Genomic DNA, 15,645 nt, shown 5'->3' with positions numbered 1-15,645 from the left:
GTGCGGCTCTAGCATAATTGAAGGAGTGATCGATCGAGGGTATATCGTTTGGAGAGGCGGGCTCTAGCCTACTGAAGGCGTGTGTAAAGGTATTGTTCCCCCCATTAAAGGAACATGTTTAGTAAATCCTTTGGTGGTTTTCCAAAAGTGAGGATGTAGCATGGGTATAAGCCGAACCTCGTAAAAATCCTGTCTCACTCTCTCTTCCCTTACTCTCTTTATTTTCAGTATATATACAATTGCGTGGAAACCGAAAGGGAGTACGTTAGTTGATCAATCTTTTGCGGAAACTGTAAAGTAGTACGTTTATTAATTCAACACCCCAAGACTCTTTAACTTCAAGTTTATTTAAGGTCTAAGTATTTGGAAAGAGTGACTGGATGTTGTATTGAATATCAAATTTAGAGACAAATCTTATATATACAAGGCTTGATTCAAATTGATATACCTAGGGCTGACAACAAAAGCTATATTGTGATTGAATGGTTTAAAGTTTGGTATTGAGTGGATTGTGTTTATTTTCCAAAGAGTACTGAATCTTGCAAATCTAAATAGTGTTGCAATTAACTTATACTTGGCAAATCAATTGGTTGTTTGATTGAACCTTGTTTTGATCATTTGTGGATTGAATTTTATTTTTAAATATTTATTGTGTATTTGATAAAACAACAAGAAAACAAGAATTCTTTAAAAAGACTTAAAAGAAGTTTAGGATTCTTGAAGAGGATTAAAAGAATTTTTAAAACCCAATTCACCCCCCTCTTTGGACTACACCTTAGGTTTCAGAAAGCTTTTTTTTTTTTTTGCAAATTAGGGCAACCAAACTCACATATACAATTCAAATTTGTTTTATACTCTTGCTATACTCTCTAAAAATATGTTGTGAGCTTTTGCTAAAATCCCTATCTTATATTCTAATTTGTTCTTCTTAAATCTTCATTCTAAAATCAAAATACTTTAGATTACTTATAAGCTTCAATCTGATATAAATTATTTGAAGTATATTTTGCTTTAAATTTATACAAAATTTTCTTTGCTGAGAGTTGTTTTCTTGTACGAATATTGTATTGCTGTTTTGCAATTTTTGATGGTTCAGGGTTGTTGAATTGTTGCCTAGCAAGAGGGTGTTCTTGTTAGAGAGGGGTCTCCACCTACCAACGGTGAGAGGGTTGCTTCACCTATTCAATGAAGTGGTAAAGGAAATCCTCATAGCGAGTTTCTTGAGGCAATGATGTAGGCTGTTGGCCGAACCTTGTAAAAAATCTAGTGTTCGCTTTTCTTCATTTCTCTTTAATTTTAGCACCTTACAATCTGCGTATCTGTTTTAAATTTATTGGGAAATTTTCTGAATACTAAGATTTGATTGTATTTGAATAAAGTTATTATATTGGATGCTAGTTTATATTGTTGGATGAAAAATTAGATAGGTTTTGATATCTGAATTCAGGTGTGATTGGTTGAGGTAAAGTCATTATGATTGTTTGTTAAATTAAAGTATAAGCATCAAGATAACCTACCTTGTATTACTGGATTTATGCCTTGATAAAGTCATTGATTGTTACCGAAATTTAGAATTAAATACTGAAATAATGGAAGTTTAAATTTGATTTCTATTTTTAGCATTCATATATATAACTAGGATTATCGATTGGTATAGTATGTTCGCTCACTAGAATATCATGATTAATATTAAAGTGTGGTTATGGTTGGTTTATGGTAGGCTTGCCAAGGCTTGGGTTCTTAACTACCAAAAATAATGTTTATAAAACCTAACTAATCCCAAGTTCAGTAGAAAGTGGGGGAAGTTGGGTGTTGATCCATAGGGACTTAAAGTGCAGTTATCAAACCCCTTCCAAATTAATTTCTTGTAGCCTTGTGTAAAAGAAAAGTAAAAAGATGGTATTTTTCAAGGAGTGTTTTCTAACAATCTAGTGGAAAGCAAGTAAACGAAAGCAAGTAAATCTAACTTAACTCAACTCCTACAAAGTAGTGCTTAATCATGAATCCAACCTAGGATGTTGTGTGCATAATTTAAGTTTAGTGAGTTTACCGCATTAAACTAATCAAAACCCGGCTAAACAATCCAAGAAGTCGTTTGATGGCATAGGGTAGCAAGGGTGCACCAACCCTCTGGAGCATAGTCGAGAACCATAGTATACTTTATCACAACGACCATGAAAACCTCTGCAGGGGACTGTAGCCTAATACATGTACCTCACCGAAGCTATAGAAGTTCTATCCTATCTACTAGATATTCATCACAACCAAGTTGTAAAAGAAAGCAGTAAAGGAAAGTGATTAAATGAAAGCATGTAAAGATGAAAGTAGTAAAGAGAAAGCATGTAAAAAGATCAATCCTTTGTATTCAAATTGTCTATCATTAATGACTGGAGGTATAATTGAATTATCATCTAGTATACATGGAAAACACAAGAGCCTTTCTGGTTGTCACAAGCCATTGAACACTTCTTAAAACCAGAACAAGTATTGAAATATACTCTAACTAATCTACAATGGTTGTCAATGACGTCTTAAGTCTGTCACTAACCTAAGAGAGATCAAAGAGGAACCCCTAAACATATTTGTAGCTATTATTTATACTCATTTGGGTTTACAAGGTTTGAAATTCAAAAATGGAAACTTCTACAAGTATCTCGTGACGTAGATCTTCAGTTTTGACTAGGTCGCGTCCATGTTCTTCCATGGTTGCGCCTTGGTCGGAGCTCCCAGGAAAGCAGGGATTTGAATTCAGCTCTTCTCAACATAGTTGCACAGTCGGGTCTTGTTAGTCGAGTAGATGGTCAAGACTTGTAGGATCTCGAGCTTCAGGAAATCTCTGGATATCGACTCAATCACCCGTAATGGTTTCTCTGGTTGAGCATTTTGTCGAGGCTCTCGGTAGTTCCCTCTTCAGTCAGCTTCAACCTCTAGACCTAGTTGCCCCAAAGGGTCACTATCTCAAGGACTTGATCGAACCTTGCATTTTTTCTATTTCAAGCTTGAACCTAGGAGGCTGCATCTATTTCCTTGGTCGCCTTTGTTGGTAGCTAGTCACTCCATAAGGTCGAACAAGATCTTCCTTCCTTAAATGCGCTGATGCTCGAAGGATTTGCCTAAACATTTGATTTGAGCTTTGAATGTCCCAAATATTCCCTTGGCTTGTTGTAATGCCAAACTCCATGGTTTTTAACTATTTTTCCTAAAACACTAGCAAACCTTGCATAGCTCCGAAATATGATAACAAAGGGTTACATACAAAATAAATGAGGATAAACAAAGGTAAATGAGGGTCTAAAATCATGAATTTTAGGAACCCCCAACTTACATTTTGTTAGTCCTCAAGCAAAAGAAAAACTAAGAAAATCCTACCTACCTCCTCTTTCATGGTTAGCATGATTGCATTTATCATATGCATCAAGGCTTTGAACCCCTTGGTTGACCCCAGTGGACGAGTTGTAGTCTTGTGAGGGTTTCCAAGGTGATACCCACAAACACTAGTTCCAAAGAACAAAAAAAACATGTGTAGGCCTATCACACCCTTTCATAGACAGATATATGACATATTTACACATAGGTTATGTCACACATGACTCCACTAAGCACACAATTTCGAAGCAAATCACTCATGTAAGTCTCAACACAATATAATCATTAGGAAAAGCATAACTCACAAATAATCAATTAGAAATTGCAATTTAGAGTTAATATAGTCATGTAAATCCAAGTATAGATAGGTAATATCATAAGGCATGTGTAAGGTGCATGATCTGTCACACTCTAGATACCTTTGGACACCTACAAAAGGTCATTTTGTCTCAGCCTCATAGGTATACCCTCAAAACACTCAAGAATATGGCTTCACTTGTCATATGTGAGGAGGAGTGTCATGATCAAACATCCCACATACTTTAAGGAAAAAACGCTAAAAATATGGAGTGAACTAGTATTGAAAAGAATCGTGGCTATACATGAGGTGTCGGGTCATTCACCCTAGCATCTTCTCACCTACTCACCACATCCAACCAAGAGCACCCTAGATCAACTTTTTCATAGAATTAAGCGTGAATACAGCAGGTGCATTAGTCAGCTGAAGATTCTTCATACGTGTAACGACGTGGTGTCGTGCCCCTAGCTTGACCTTTTTCACATTCATTTGGAGCAGGTGTTTTTCGTTATTTTGTATCTTTTTCTCTTTTCCTTTCGTCTGCTCATTCTTCATTTTCTTTCCTTTCATGGTTAGTTAGGACAATCATTACAACCTTGTTGTTGTCTTCATAGTACCAATGGGAACTAAACTCGAACAGGCGTCCGTGACCTATGTTTATTGCTAGGGGTGGCTTAGTTTTCACGTCTTGAGTAGGCTACAAGACCTAAGTTTCTATATCCCCACTTGATGTTACCTCTAGGCTAGAAAATGGAAGAATAATGACTAGTATACAAAGAATATCTAGAAAAAGGAAAGTTGAGTTTAAAAAACTCAGAGTTTTGAAGTCAACAACTCAGGAAATGAACGTACGACTCAATAGTACCTCACAAGGTGTCATAGTCTCCACGATTGTTCTCTTAGTGCTCTCAAGGAACCCTAAGTGTTACAAATCATGTGTAAGTGCATTCTGGCCTCGTGAGATACCATGTAGATACTAGTCGTTACACCATCATATTAACACGAATAAATCATTAGTCCACTATACCAGAGTTTTGTAGAATATATGGACCAAATTATACAAGACTAACACACAAGTAACTCACTACTTCATTAGTGAGCATAGTAAAATCATATAATGGCTAAACATGTGCATGTAACATTTAAGTGATATAAAAGTATGGGAAGAGTGTAAATGGTGCAAGCATGGCATAAAATAAACAATGTTTATTGAAAGTTTGAAAATTTTAATGTTTATCTTTTAACGTTTGTTTTTTTAAAGTTTTTCATTTTTGTGCTTGAAATGTTTGCCATGCAGTGTTTACCTACCCCTTAACCCCAACTTAAGACTTCAGTGTCCTCAATGAAGTGTGGAAAGAAGAACATGGCATGCATGGGAAGAAATACTACATGGTGTAAGGAAGAACAAGTGGTGCATTGGCAAAAGATATAACTAGGAAACCAGAAAGAAAATGTATGCAAACATAGGGATACCACAACACATAAGATAGATAGAACAAAAGCACCATGTATGTTCATTCATATTCAAGGATATACATTGTAGAAAGAAACATTACAAGTGTTGGTACTACAAAAGAAAACATGATGTAGTGTAAGAACAGAAAATACAATAGAAAGCAAAGAAAATGAAAGAAAAAAAAAAAGAAGAAATATGCCACAGAAGCACAAAGCATAGGCCAAGCGTAGAAAAACTGTGGTCAGCCTTAGACTCATCCTACTCGTCATTTGTAAATCCTCTGCCATTGTCATTCAAATCACTGCATCCTAACCTCGGATGCATTAGATTGAGTATCCTTTGCAAACTGGGTACGCATAGCATCCTCTTGACCCTTGGAGGTATTGTTAGGCACCGGTGGGAATTCTGTTGAAGTGGGCACAACGGATGGCAGCCTAGTAGTAGCTTGCAGGTCTGGTACAAATGCGAGAAAGTGGTCCAGCTTTGTGACATGGGGGAAGATATGATGAAGGATTGCATGACTGTCTGAGTACACACTTTTTTCACGTATTTCCGCCAGTGATTGGAGTATTATAGAACAAAGGGGTTCAAGATCATGGTGCAAGCGGGCAAGACTATCACCATCTGGAATACCTTATTGGGTTTTGAAATATGGTCAACCCATGAAGGGAGAGCCTCTCCTTGGGGTTGAGTGGTACTGCAAAGATGAACCCCATTGTGGCATGACCCAAAGACGTAGTCTCCTGGTAGTGGGTTAGGATGAGTCATGCCTGGAAGGAGGTTGGGAGACATTGTCAATGGAACTCCAACAGGGATGACACTAGTGAATCCCAAGAGAGATAGCTGGAACCCTGAGTTCTCAATAGATGATAGGTGGCCCGAACTGGTCTAGATGACCAGGGGACCTTCACAGGTGGAGGAATGATAGAGGGAGGTCTAGTGGTTAGGTTGGAGGGGGGGGGGGGCACGGATCGATCTTAAAGGGGAACGAGTGAGAATGGGACAACTGAGGGCTAACTATTGTTTTAAATTGATTTTTCATATTCCTGACCTAGTTGCATGCCACCCATTGCTTATTGCTTCTCAGAATTGTGGCTAAGGAGCTATTAACTTTCGACCAGGTCACATGCGATCTGAGTGATGGTCGTGACCATGGTTGAGTCTATCGGTAGTTTCCAATGTCAAAACAAATCAATGGCTAGACCAAGTCGCCTTTGTGTGTGCTGGTCACCCCTTTAGTCGCCTCCCCAACTTTACTCTAAAGACTTTACTATCTATAACCTATGGACTCAAGAAGAAAAGAAAAATTCTCGGGTTGCCTCTCGGAAGTGCTAAGTTTACCATCTTCAGCTAGATGCTTCGGCTTGCCTCCTGAAAGCACTAAGTTTACCATCTTTATCCATACGCACTTAAGTTCATTTCAAACTCATCCTGGTTTGAAGTTAAAGTTGTCCTCCCCTTTTTTCTTGTCCCTTGTTGACTTTTTGAGTACGATCCCTGATTTTGATTATCACAAACTGCATGTTACTAATGTGTGTGCCTAGGTACTTGAATAGGTTAATCATTTAGATCACACACATAAAAGTGAAGTGGAAGCCATAACGGACTTAAAGCACATTATCCTGGCTGATTCCATGAAAAGTCAAAAGCAAAAGAAGAAGATTTTTACTTTAATTGTATATGTATTTTTGTTTCATTATTTGGTCAGTAATAATTTATGATCTGTAATAACTGCATAACATGCATGATAAGTTTAAATGCTCAGCAAGACCGTAGATTGACCATAGGGAACCAAATGACCTTAGGACATCCTTCGGTCGACCGACGCCGAATTTTTTTGGCTGGCTCTCAAAGACCTTAGTCTAGCCATAGGACACTATTATGCATGAAAATGTTCCCTATAGACTTAAAATTAATCATCATATGTATAGGGACAACATTATAAGTGGAATAGGACTGAAATGCCCAAAGATGGCATGTTCAGTTGACTGAACTTAGTTACACTAAGATTTTCGGTCGACTGAACCCCCACCAGGTCAACATGTTGACTGCACGGTCGATTGAACAGAAGTATATAGGCAATCCATGGTCGATCGAACCTCCCTGGGTCAACATATTAACCACTCAGTCGATCGATCAGAATTATATGGGCAACGCCCTGGTCGACCGAACCCTCACATAGGAAATGCCAACCGCCCGGTCGACCCAACCTTGTAGTTCAAAATGACCTGGTCGACCGAACCGCATGGATTTGGAAAATAACCCTTGAACCCTGTTAGTCCTGTTGACCATCCTTTATGTTTAATTTTTCCATGATCAACCAAATTGGACACTACGGTCAACCGAACCTCAAGTTCGGTCGACTAAGCCTCTCGGGTTGTTGAATTTTTACTGAGAGTTAAATTAGGTTAATTTTAATTAAACTCACATAATCTTTTTCTAAAATACCCAGGGTGTCCCCAACTGCTATAATTTTTTCAAATTCTATATATAGGCCCTCATTTGCAAAATTAATACATGATTAGGGTTTTAGATTAGCCAAAATTCTTTGAAAATTTTATTGGGCAAAAATATTTTTTACTTCTATATTTTTCATATGTATTGCCAAAATCTCTTCTCATACTCATCTTTCTATTTATTTTGAGAGAGATTAGTGTTTCATATTATTCTTACAAGCTTTAACTCTCCCTCATTTCATTTAATTTTGTATTGATTTTTGGAGAGTTGCTAAGGTTTTTCCCATAATATTTCTTTCATAAATATTTGATTGGGAAAATCCCTTGTGTGGCTTTTGATCTTGCATCTTCATTGCAAGATTCATAAGCTTGATTTGTGCTTTAACGAAAATACTTTTAGTAAGCTTAAAACCCTTTTATCCACTGCGCTTTGCATTTGATAAATATTTTTGTGATATTTGTTTAAGGTTATAGAGACTTTTTGATTGTGCACAAAAGAAGCATATTAGTCTAACATCAAAAGTCTCACTCACACATACACACTTTGATATGCATCCTGTTGAGAGTTAATACATTAGTTAACTAAATATCACTTGAGCTTAATATCCTATCATACGCGAGTGCATTATTCAGTTGAGCTTATTCGTACATATTTTCTTAGTGTAACAAGCATTTCCTTGTACGCAAAATTTTCAAATTTGTTGTATTCCATGCATGAGCCTGTAAAGGGACTAGCCCTGTTGACTAGTCCTGGATTGGCTTAGACCTAGTTAAGAAAGCTAGGTACACCATCCTAGTAAGGTGTAGGTTGAGGTCAGCCCCGTTAGTTGACCTGGTTGTAACCGATGCTGCTCCACCCGTTAAGTGAGCATTAGTGAAATCCTCGGGTTTGCGAGCTAGAGGCGGGGACGTAGGCATAGTTGGCCAAATCCCGATAACATATCGTGTCTGTTTATATTTCCACAATTTATATTCGTGCACGTGTATGTTATTGTGAATGATGTGTATGATTTAATTTATGTATCTTGCATTTATTTGCATATTTGGGTTTATGATTAAATAGAAAGACCCTAGATTTGTGTAATACTGCTGCCAGATTGGTTGACCTAGGGATAAGTTTTTTAAATGCCCAATTCACCCCCCTCTTGGAAATACACCAAAGCCAGCACACTTGTTCTTGCTTACCCCAAACTTGTTTGCTAGACAGGAGACCGAGTCATAATGTATAGAAGGTTGCTCAAAAGGGTCCCCTAGTTGAACGATGGAGGGGTTCTTAGGCTGAAGTGCACTATCCAAAGGGTCCCTCCACAAAATTGAAAGAACTGCTTCCCCAACAATTTTATAAATCACGTCTTCATCCACAACCTAGATGGCTTTAAGTGGATGTTGGGGAGCATTAAATACGTTCAGCCAATGTTGCTCGTGGTCCAAAGAGATGTCCATAATCCTTGTCATACATTTAATGTAGGTATTAGTCGTGGCTAAGAATGGTCATTGACTCGTTCTGAGTTATGCTTCCAAGTGCAAAAGTGTCAAGTTGTATCAAGGATGAGTCCAGGATCGTATTCCACAGGGACCACTGAGTATCAAAGTGTTTACGCAAGTTTAGTGAAATCCTGTTGCTGAAAAATGGAGTTTGAAAATCTTTTTGGTCTTTTAAGATTTTGAAAACAGTAAACAAGTGAGAGAAGGTTGAATAAACTATCAAAATGAAACTAAAATTTTATCAATTTTCTAAAAATGTAAATCTAATAATGCCACCAAAACTAAACAGATTAACTGAAACTGTTTTACCAAACACTCAGGTTAGGGTCAATGTCTGCTTGCTTCCATAGTCTACTAATTCCCTAGGCCTTACTCCTCTTCTTGTTAATCCAATCAAGGCATTAATAAGATGAAATTTTATTACTAAACTCGAGTAAATTTGCCACATCCAAACGGAAGAAAATATAAACTCTCATTAAGAATCAACCGAATGTCGTGTAAATTAGTTGATGAAAATCCTAGATTAAATCAAGGTTTTGATGTGCCTAACGTCAACAACAAAACAAGAAACAAGAGCTAGCGCTTTATCAACAATGCCTTCAATTTTCGATTTTAACCAAATAAAAGTTTAACAATGATATCATAGGATAACTAATAAACCATGAAACGCAAACGACATCGACCCACAACCTGAGTTACCGAACTTAGTCACTCATGCTTGCAATAGAAAAAAAATGGAAATCCTACGTCTAATCGAGTAAGTATCAAAACACACGTTAACTAAAGACAATAACTTTGAACACAAAATTAAAACACGCACCAATAAAAACTCAATGAAACACATACGTAGACAATAAAAACCGAAGCTTTAACAAAAATTACGAATAAAAATAATTAATTTAAAACGAATAAAATTCACTGCTAATATTACTTGAGAATTCAAATAAATAATTGAAATACAATAACATTCAAAATCAATTTTTTTCCAATTAACTTCAATAAATAAATACATTAATCATAACCAACTTAATAATAAAAGAAGAAATAAAAGAAAAACAAAGGGAGAGAGAGATAGAGAAGGAAAAGAGAAAAAAAAAAAAAAAACAGAGGGAGGCCTCGGTGGAACTCTCAGGTTGCTGTGGTGGAGACTTGCCGGAGTTCTGGCTGTGGCAGTGATGCTCTCGGGCTGGAGATTGGCTTCGGGGAGGCTGGAATCATGGCTGGCTGTAGGGGCTGCTGTTGCTGGGCTGGAAAACAGAGGGAGGAGCGCTCGGGTTTGCTGCTACAGTGCAGAGTGGCCGAGACGGTGTTGCCGCTGGTGGTGGTCCGTGGAGTTGCAGAGCTGCTGTGCTCTGCTGTGTATCTGTTGGAGAGGAGGCCGAAGGGACGGGGAAGGATAAAATAGAGAGAGAGAAGGATAAAGGGAAGTAAACAGGGGAAAGAGAAGAATGGTGCCGGGGGGTCGTGGCCGCTGGCTCACGGCTGGTTGGCTGGAAAAAAAACAACAGAATGAAGAAAGGTTGGGGAGAAGAGGGGAAGAGAAGAGTGTGCCCGGAAGCCCCCAATAGAGGAGTATTTAAAGGGGAAAAAAAGAAAAACCTAGACCCGGCTAACCCAACCCGACCCGGCCCTGCATGGCCGGGTCACATCAACACAAATATTTACATATATATTTATATATTTTTAGTTTTTGTTCTTCAAGAACACGGTCTGTTTTGACCTTCCTGAAGCCCTTTTCTCACAAAACTAAAAAGATGAAAGTTGTAGATAATCCTTTCCTATTTCTCCAGAAATTGAATCGTCTTGATCGGAGCTCGGATAGAAAAGTTATGCACAAAATACGAACAGGTGTTGGTATTGGCTCCCGGGACTTTTCCTGCGACAAAAAAATACCAAAAATTCATAAATTGTGCAATGAAACTCAAGAATACTAAATTCAACACTTTTTTAAAATATTAGACATAATTGGAAATTTAATTAAAAATATAAGCCGTAAAGGCCGGGTTAAAGTCGTCCAATTACGCAGTTTCGGCGCGTAATCAGTCATCCCAAAAGAATAGGGATCGGATTCGTAGAAGGCTCCATATCTAAGATAATAATATCAATAGGATAGTGGAACTCTTCCACCTTGACCACTACATCCTTGACCACACCCCGGGGTTTCTTTAAAGATCAATCAACAAGGCACAATGTGACCGGAGTGGGCTACAACTTCCCGAGGTTAAGTTGTTGGTAGGCCAAGTCTGGGAGGATGTTCATACTTGCCCCTAAATCAAAAAGAGCCCCATCAATGGCATAACTTCCAATTACACATGAAATAGTGGGTGAGCCGAGAACTTTTAGCTCAGGGATGAGGTACTCTAATATCATTGAGCCCATGTGCTTGGCCTGCTTAACTAATCCGTCCATATGCACCCTTGACTCTTGTTTTTGTGTTGACAAGTCCTTAAGGAACTCGGTGAATGTAGGCGATTGCTTGATACCATCTAAGAGAAACTTGTCAACCTTTACTTGTTTAAACATATCCTAGATGGACTCAGTTGAGACCTCTTCCCTAAATATAAAAGGTGCAAGAGAAGCTGTAGGATGAGTTACTTGAGGGACATGAAATGCCCTATAAGGGGTGAAGTGAGGTTTGGTCCTTCCAGTGATAGGTGTGGGATTAAGGGGTTTATGTACTAAACTAGAGGAAGATAGCGTGCAAGAATCAACATGGGGTACTACCCTATTTTCTTCCTTATTATCTCTTTCGCTTAATTGCTCCTTGGTTGCATTATTTGTTATCCTACCACTTTGTAGAGTTGTCATCGCCTGGGCCTGAACAAGATATGATGAGGGGCCAGCATTCGATTCATATTCCAATCCATATTGTCCCTTTGGGATCACTAAGGGCTGACTTGGCAATTTTCCTTCGTCTCTCCAACTCAAAGAAGTAGCTAGTTGCCCTAGGGTGGCTTCTAGCTTTGCGGTAAACTGGGAGTGGGAATGAAGAGGTTGCTGATCTATTTGATGATCAGCTTCAATGCTTTTAAGGGCTTTCAGCACTGTCTCCTGAAATGTGTCATACTTATGCTGAGGGGGAGATAGCTTTTGAAAAGGTGGGGATCTAGGGGTTGAATTAGGATGATTTTGGAAATTTTGGTATGGGCAAAGAGGTGGAGCATTAGGGGCTTGCATAGGTTTTCGAGATTGAAAACCTAGAGCTTGCAGCCTCCAAAATAAGTTGGGATGTTGTTTCCACCCAAGGTTGTATGTTGTTGACCTTATAGGTCCTACCCGGCTTTGATTATGACAAATACTTCGGTATTTAATGTCTATCAAGTTTTTGTGTAAGATCGTATGATGGCACATGTTATCTTGAAGCAAAAGAAGACCTAGAAGATTCATTTGTTGTAATTTTATATTATGTTTTATTCGTGTCAGTAGTAGTTAAATAGGAAAGGTCTGTAATAATTAATGTATATCATGAATGTAGGATCTATAAGCTTAGTAATGGCATAGACAAATCATAGGTTAATCAAATGACTTAAGGACTGACTTCGGTCAACCTTCGGTCGACCGATGCCAGGTTTTTAGGCGTACTTGAAAAGACGTTAGAATGACCCTAGGATCTTGCACTTTCACGTAAAATAGTCCTTGAGATCACATATAATATCAGGGGAATCAACTAAATTAAATCAGGTCTTAAAGGGCTAAATCACAAGGGTTTTGGGCGGCCAAACTAGGCAAGTCAAATTGCCTTAGATGACCGAACCATTGAAAGGTCAAAAAGTTGAATAGACTTCATGCGACCGAATTGAAAAGGGCACCACCGTCCTTGGTCAACTAAATGTCCATTTTTACTTTTTCCACCAACTCGGCAGCCCGAACTCTCACTTTAAAATCTGCCTCACGCTACCAAATATTCAAGTTTGGTAAATCAAACTTGATACCAGGCTATTAAACCTCAAACAGTTTGGAAATCACCTTGGTTTAGCCATCTGAAATTCTCACCGGGCACCTGAATTTCAAAATTATCTTTTCCTATTGTGAATGTTGGGGCGACCGAAACTCTTGGGTTGGTTAATTTTTAACTGTGGTAACTCGGATAAATTAAGGGTAAATTGGATTTAAAATTCATTAAATAAATTTAATAATACCCTTTTTGTCCTAACGATTATGTTTTTGTTGAAGGCTATATATATACCTTCATTTGAAAAAATTAGTGAGTGATTATAGATTTGATTAGCTAAAATATCCTCTGAAATTTTGAGAGCTCTATTTTCCCATCCTAAGCCAAATACTCTTCCATTGATCATTCTATTGAAAAATCTTTTTAAGTGAGAGTATCTTGAGTGATCGTACAATGCTTAAACTCTCTATGTTGTGTTGATTATTGATTTTTTAAAAAAGAGTTAAGCCAAAGATTTTCCCCATAGATTTAGTTCATAAATTTATTGGGTGGGGAAAATCTTGCTAGCTTGTGAGTCTTTGCATTTTGATTGCAAGACTCTTAAGCTTGTCTTGTGTTGTGAAGCAAATATTTTTTGACAAACTTGTTTTACAAATATCTCTTATGCTTAATATTTTCGAAAAACATTTTTGAGATATTTTATCAATCTATTGGAAATCATTGAAACCCTATTTCTAATTGAGATATATTTATATATATTGTTTCAAAGATCGATTGATAATACACTCTTGCACTGAGCTTATAGTTCCTATCTGTTTGAGGTGCAATGATTAGTGCTTGTGCATAGTGGTACATATCTGCTTGTGTAAGAAGCATTTTTTTGTATGCAAATTTTTTATATTATTTGTATTCTAGGCGTGGGCCTGAAAGGGAAACTTGCCTTGGTAAAAGTCCCGGATTGTCTTAGACCCGGGTAGGAAAGTTAGGTGCACCATCCCGATAAGGTTTAGTTGTAGGTTGAGGTCAGCCCGGTTAATTGACCTGGTTATAAATGGTGCTCCTCCACTCGTTAAGTGAGCCATTGTGGAAACCCTCTTGCATGTGAGCTTGAGGCAGGGACGTAGGTAGTATTGGCAGAATCCCGATATCATATCGTGTGTGCACTTTACATTTCAACACTTTATATTTATTACACAAGTATGTTATTCTCAATTGTTTGTGAATGATGCACATGATTTAATTTCCGCATATTATATTTATCTGCGCATTTAGAATTGCATAGAGAGACCCAAGGTTGTGTATATATTGCCACTGGATAGTTTAACCTAGGAGATAAATTTTTAAATTTCCAATTTACCCCCCCTCTTGGGAATACACCAAAGCCAACATATGTGTTGGAATAGGTTTCGTTCGACAACCTATCATACCAATTATTGGTGACTTTCACTTCTTCCTATTCAAGCTCAGGCTAGGATGGCACATGGGGGGCAGTTATAGTATGAATGGGAAGGGTCAAATCAAATTGCACACACTTTTGTATAGGCCTTTAGTTGCTGTTGTTGCCTTAAGGACAAGCATTGATCTAAATTTTTAGATATGCCATGCAGAGTGGGTGCTGGGTTATGGTATGTGGTCGACTCGTAAATTCCTTTAGATTTGGAAGTGGATGGATTGAGGGGTCCACGAGCAGCCACATTGTGCTGTTGAGAATTCTGAGCTAGGTTCTCAAAGAGAACCCAAGCCTCATTCTTGTTCTTGGTGAGAAAAGTACCTCCACACGATGCATCAACCATTGACCTATCTCTTTCAGCTAACCCTTCGTATAATGTTTGCACTAATTGCCACTTAGGGACCTGATGATGTGGACATTTATAGAGGAGGTCCCTAAATCCCTCCCAAGTCTAAAAGAAAAGTTCCCCATCCATCTGTGAAAAACGTGTGATGGCTCTGCAAAGCTGGTTAGTATTCCCAATTAGGAAGTACTTCTTTAGGAATTTGTGCTGCATGGTAGCCCAGTTGGCTACCGAGTTCAGCTATAAGGACGTTAGCCAATATTTGGCTTTATCCTTTAGAGAGAACGGAAATTGTAACGACTTGCTTTTCCTATCATATAATAAAACATATTTAATAATAATATTAACCCCAACCTGTGGGTAACAGGGATACCTGTCATACATAGTGGAACCTAGGCAGTAGTAAATGTAAATCATTATTCTCATAACCAAGAAATACATAATACCAGAGTCAACTATAATCCAAAAACACGGTGTTTATATACAATCTCCCATAAATACAATAAGTATCTCTAGGATCCCACATCAGAAACTCCTGATCCTAGTTCAAACTTACCCTCATAGTGGGGTAGCACAACAGACTTAACAGCGGCCTTGATTCGCTGGTCTTTTTGGATTTCCTGAAAATTATTTAAGTTCGGGGGTGAGACACTTTTCAATAAAGGAAAATAAACTAAATACAATTGTGTGACATCATGAATATTTGGTGCTATCATACATATACAGTTCATTTCATATGCTGGAAAACATTCATCATAACATACTGAATATTCATATACTTTCATAATTTCTAATAATTCATACTGATTATGAAATGTCTGATATAACTGATAATACTGAAATTTACCTAGGATGTATAGATAGCTGATGTCATGTATTATCCCCCATGATAGGTTGCG

General features: G+C 37.9%; 1 non-coding gene across 1 annotated transcript; it reads left to right on the top strand.

Moving 5' to 3' along the window:
- The first annotated feature begins 14,804 nt into the window (after positions 1–14,804).
- LOC131147357 (small nucleolar RNA R71) lies at positions 14,805–14,910 on the top strand. Its single transcript, XR_009134744.1, has one exon. It is a non-coding gene; the product is annotated as a small nucleolar RNA R71 (small nucleolar RNA).
- The last annotated feature ends 735 nt before the right edge of the window (positions 14,911–15,645 follow it).

Source organism: Malania oleifera, chromosome 1 (genome assembly GCF_029873635.1).
Source record: "Malania oleifera isolate guangnan ecotype guangnan chromosome 1, ASM2987363v1, whole genome shotgun sequence".
Taxonomy (NCBI): Eukaryota; Viridiplantae; Streptophyta; class Magnoliopsida; order Santalales; family Ximeniaceae; genus Malania; species Malania oleifera.
The sequence above is the reverse complement of the archived record's forward strand: the minus strand, read 5'-3'. Positions and strand labels throughout refer to the sequence as shown.